Source organism: Stegostoma tigrinum, chromosome 18, assembly GCF_030684315.1.
Source record: "Stegostoma tigrinum isolate sSteTig4 chromosome 18, sSteTig4.hap1, whole genome shotgun sequence".
In the NCBI taxonomy this organism is placed as follows: Eukaryota; Metazoa; Chordata; class Chondrichthyes; order Orectolobiformes; family Stegostomatidae; genus Stegostoma; species Stegostoma tigrinum.
In genome coordinates, this window is record NC_081371.1 from 38039351 (window position 1) to 38044350 (window position 5000).

Here is a 5000-nt window from a genome sequence, read left to right on the forward strand (position 1 = left end):
AGAACGAGCGCGAGAGAACGAGCGCGAGAGAACGAGAGAGAGAGAACGAGAGAGAGAACGAGAGAGAGAGAACGAGCGAGAGAGAACGAGCGAGAGAGAGAACGAGCGAGAGAGAGAACGAGCGAGAGAGAACGAGCGAGAGAGAACGAGCGAGAGAGAACGAGGCGAGAGAGAACGAGCGAGAGAGAGAACGAGAGAGAGAGAGAGAGAACGAGAGAGAGAGAGAGAACGAGAGAGAGAGAGAGAGAACGAGCGAGAGAGAACGAGCGAGAGAGAGAGAACGAGAGAGAGAGAGAGAACGAGAGAGAGAGGAGAGAGAGAACGAGAGAGAGAGAGAGAACGAGAGAGAGAGAGAACGAGAGAGAGAGAAAGAACGAGCGAGAGAGAACGAGAGAGAGAGAAAGAACGAGCGAGAGAGAACGAGCGAGAGAGAACGAGCGAGAGAGAACGAGAGAGAGAGAACGAGAGAGAGAGAGAACGAGAGAGCGAGAGAGAGAACGAGAGAGAGAGAGAACGAGAGAGAGAGAGAACGAGAGAGAGAGAGAACGAGAGAGAGAGAGAACGAAGAGAGAGAGAGAGAACGAGAGAGAGACGAGAGAGAGAGAGAACGAGAGAGAGAGAAAACGAGAACGAGAGAGAGAGAGAGAACGGAGAGAGAGAAGAGAACGAGAGAGAGAGAGAGAACGAGAGAGAGAGAGAGAACGAGAGAGAGAGAGAGAACGAGCGAGAGAGAACGAGCGAGAGAGAACGAGCGAGAGAGAGAACGAGCGAGAGAGAGAACGAGCGAGAGAGAACGAGCGAGAGAGAGAGAACGAGCGAGAGAGAACGAGAGCGAGAGAGAACGAGCGAGAGAGAACGAGCGAGAGAGAACGAGAGAGAGAGAGCGAGAGAGCGAGAGAGAACGAGAGCGAGAGAGAGAACGAGAGCGAGAGAGAGAACGAGAGAGAGAGAGAACGAGAGAGAACGAGAGAGAGAGAGAACGAGAGAGAGAGAGAACGAGAACGAGAGAGAGAGAGAGAACGAGAGAGAGAGAGAACGAGAAGAGAGAGAGAGAACGAGAGAGAGAGAGAGAACGAGCGAGAGAGAACGAGCGAGAGAGAACGAGCGAGAGAGAGAACGAGCGAGAGAGAGAACGAGCGAGAGAGAACGAGCGAGAGAGAGAGAACGAGCGAGAGAGAACGAGCGAGAGAGAACGAGCGAGAGAGAACGAGCGAGAGAGAACGAGCGAGAGAGAGCGAGAGAGCGAGAGAGAACGAGAGAGAGAGAGAACGAGAGAACACGAGAGAGAGAGAGAGACCACGAGAGAGAACACGAGAGAGAGAACGAGAGAGAGAGAGAACGAGAGAGAACGAGAGAGAGAGAGAGAGAAACGAGCGAGAGAGAACGAGCGAGAGAGAGCGAGCGAGAGAGAGCGAGGCGAGAGAGAGCGAGAGAGAGAGAGCGAGAGAGAGAGAGCGAGAGAGAGAGAGCGAGAGAGAGAGAGAGCGAGAGAGAGAGAGCGAGAGAGAGAGAGCGAGAGAGAGAGAGCGAGAGAGAACAGAGAGAGAGAGAACGAGAGAGAGAGAGAGAGACGAGCGAGAGAGAGAGAGAACGAGCGAGAGAGACGAGCGAGAGAGAACGAGCGAGAGAGAACGAGCGAGAGAGAACGAGCGAGAACGAGAGAGAGAGAGAACGAGAGAGAGAGAGAACGAGAGAGAGAACGAGAGAGAACGAGAGAGAACGAGAGAACGAGAGAGAGAACGAGAGAACGAGAGAGAGAGAGAGAACGAGAGAGAGAGAGAGAACGAGAGAGAGAGAGAACGAGAGAGAACGAGAGAACGAGAGAACGAGAGAGAACGAGAGAGAGAGAGAGAACGAGAGAGAGAGAGAGAACGAGAGAGAGAGAGAACGAGAGAGAGAGAGAGAACGAGAAGAACGAGAGAACGAGAGAGAGAGAGAAAGAGAGAGAGAACGAGAGAGAACGAGAGAGAGAGAGAGAGAGAGAGAACGAGAGAACGAGAGAGAACGAGAGAGAGAGAGAGAGAACGAGAGAGAGAGAGAACGAGAACGAGAGAGAGAGAGAGAACGAGAGAGAGAGAGAACGAGAGAGAGAGAGAGAACGAGAGAGAGAGAGAGAACGAGAGAGAGAGAGAGAACGAGAGAGAGAACGAGCGAGAGAGAACGAGCGAGAGAGAGAGAACGAGCGAGAGAGAGAACGAGCGAGAGAGAAACGAGCGAGAGAGAGAGAACGAGCGAGAGAGAACGAGCGAGAGAGAACGAGGCGAGAGAGAGAACGAGCGAGAGAGAACGAGAGAGAGAGAGCGAGAGAGCGAGAGAGAACGAGAGCGAGAGAGAGAACGAGAGCGAGAGAGAGAACGAGAGAGAGAGAGAACGAGAGAGAACGAGAGAGAGAGAGAACGAGAGAGAGAGAGAACGAGATAGAAACGAGAGAGAGAGAGAACGAGAGAGAGAGAAAACGAGAGAGAGAGAAAACGAGAGAGAACGAGAGAGAGAGAGAGAACGAGAGAGAACGAGAGAGAACGAGAGAACGAGAGAGAGAGAGAGAGAGAGAGAGAGAACGAGAGAGAGAGAGAGAACGAGAGAGAGAGAGAGAACGAGAGAGAACGAGAGAACGAGGAGAGAGAGAGAACGAGAGAGAGAGAGAACGAGAGAGAGAGAGAACGAGAGAGAGAGAGAGAACGAGAGAACGAGAGAGAGAGAGAAAGAGAGAGAGAACGAGAGAGAACGAGAGAGAGAGAGAGAGAACGAGAGAACGAGAGAGAACGAGAGAGAGAGAGAGAGAGAACGAGAGAGAGAGAACGAGAGAGAACGAGAGAGAGAGAGAACGAGAGAGAGAGAGAACGAGAGAGAGAGAGAACGAGAGAGAGAGAACGAGAGAGAACGAGAGAGAGAGAGAACGAGAGAGAGAGAGAACGAGAGAGAGAGAGAACGAGAGAGAACGAGAGAGAGAGAGAACGAGAGAGAGAGAAAACGAGAGAGAACGAGAGAGAGAGAGAGAACGAGAGAGAGAGAGAGAACGAGAGAGAGAGAGAGAACGAGAGAGAGAGAGAGAGAGAGAACGAGAGAGAGAGAGAGAACGAGAGAGAGAGAGAACACGAGAGAGAGAGAGAACGAGCGAGAGAGAACGAGCGAGAGAGAACGAGCGAGAGAGAACGAGCGAGAGAGAGAGAACAAGAGAGAACGAGAGAGAACGAGAGAGAACGAGAGAGAACGAGAGAGAGCGAGCGAGAGAGAACGAGCGAGAGAGAGCGAGAGAGAACGAGAGAGAGAGAGCGAGAGAGAACGAGAGAGAGAGAGAACGAGCGAGAGAGAGAACGAGCGAGAGAGAGAACGAGCGAGAGAGAACGAGCGAGAGAGAACGAGCGAGAGAGAACGAGCGAGAGAGAACGAGAGAGAACGAGAGAGAGAGAGAACGAGAGAGAGAGAGAACGAGAGAGAACGAGAGAGAACGAGAGAGAACGAGAGAGAACGAGAGAACGAGAGAGAGAGAGAAAGAGAGAGAGAACGAGAGAGAACGAGAGAGAACGAGAGAGAGAGAACGAGAGAACGAGAGAACGAGAGAGAACGAGAGAGGAGAGGAGAGAGAACGAGCGAGAGAGAACGAGCGAGAGAGAACGAGCGGAGAGAGAACGAGCGAGAGAGAACGAGAGAGAACGAGAGAGAGAGAACGAGAGAGAGAGAACGAGAGAGAGAGAGAACGAGCGAGAGAGAGAGAGAACGAGCGCGAGAGAACGAGCGCGAGAGAACGAGCGCGAGAAACGAGCGCGAGAGAACGAGAGAGAGAACGAGAGAGAGAACGAGAGAGAGAACGAGAGAGAGAACGAGAGAGAGAGAACGAGAGAGAGAGAACGAGAGAGAGAGAACGAGCGAGAGAGAACGAGCGAGAGAGAGAACGAGCGAGAGAGAACGAGCGAGAGAGAACGAGCGAGAGAGAACGAGCGAGAGAGAGAACGAGAGAGAGAGAGAGAACGAGAGAGAGAGAGAGAACGAGAGAGAGAGAGAGAGAACGAGCGCGAGAGAACGAGCGCGAGAGAACGAGCGCGAGAGAACGAGAGAGAGAGAACGAGCGCGAGAGAACGAGAGAGAGAGAACGAGAGAGAGAACGAGAGAGAGAACGAGAGAGAGAGAACGAGAGAGAGAGAACGAGCGAGAGAGAACGAGCGAGAGAGAGAACGAGCGAGAGAGAGAACGAGCGAGAGAGAACGAGCGAGAGAGAACGAGCGAGAGAGAGAACGAGAGAGAGAGAGAGAGAACGAGAGAGAGAGAGAGAACGAGAGAGAGAGAGAGAGAACGAGCGAGAGAGAACGAGCGAGAGAGAGAGAACGAGAGAGAGAGAACGAGCGAGAGAGAGAGAACGAGAGAGAGAGAACGAGCGAGAGAACGAGAGAGAGAGAACGAGAGAGAGAGAACGAGAGAGAACAAGAGAGAGAGAGAGAACGAGAGAGAACGAGAGAGAGAGAGAGAACGAGAGAGAACGAGCGAGAGAGAACGAGCGAGAGAGAACGAGCGAGAGAGAACGAGCGAGAGAGAACGAGCGAGAGAGAACGAGAGAGAACGAGAGAGAGAGAAAACGAGAGAGAACGAGGAGAGGAGAGAGAACGAGCGAGAGAGAACGAGCGAGAGAGAACGAGAGAGAACGAGAGAGAGAGAACGAGAGAGAGAGAGAGAGAACGAGAGAGAGAAAGAGAGAGAGAACGAGAGAGAACGAGAGAGAGAGAGAGGAACGAGAGAGAGAGAGAACGAGAGAGAGAGAGAACGAGAGAGAACGAGAGAGAGAGAACGAGAGAGAGAGAGAGAGAACGAGAGAGAGAGAGAGAGAGCAAGAGAGAGAGAGAGAGAACGAGAGAGAGAGAGAGAGAGAACGAGAGAGAGAGAGAGAGAACGAGAGAGAGAGAGAGAACGAGAGAGAGAGAGAACGAGCGAGAGAGAACGAGCGAGAGAGAACGAGCGAGAGAGAACGAGCGAGAGAGAACGAGCGAGAGAGAGAGAACGAGCGAGAG